Consider the following 309-nt stretch of genomic DNA (forward strand, 5'->3'; position numbering starts at 1 on the left):
AAAAACCAGATAACTGCCCCCTTCCCACCCCCATGAAAAGTCAAAACGGGGGAAAAAAAAAAAATGAAAAAATGCCTCTAGCGCCAATTTGCCTAAGGGAAGGAGAATGCGGGGGTAAAGATCACGCCATTGCTTTTGGTTAGGGACGTGTGCTTGTGTAGTTTTTCTTTGCAGTCTCGACATAAGCTAACTCACATTCACACACACCACGTACAGACCACACCCCGAACTAAAAAGGGGGGAGGTTAAGGAGTCATTTTCACATTTAGTATGTGGTCTTTTAGTGCATAAACATGCGTGTGACGTAAT

This window comes from Penaeus monodon, chromosome 20, assembly GCF_015228065.2.
Source record: "Penaeus monodon isolate SGIC_2016 chromosome 20, NSTDA_Pmon_1, whole genome shotgun sequence".
Lineage (NCBI taxonomy): Eukaryota > Metazoa > Arthropoda > Malacostraca > Decapoda > Penaeidae > Penaeus > Penaeus monodon.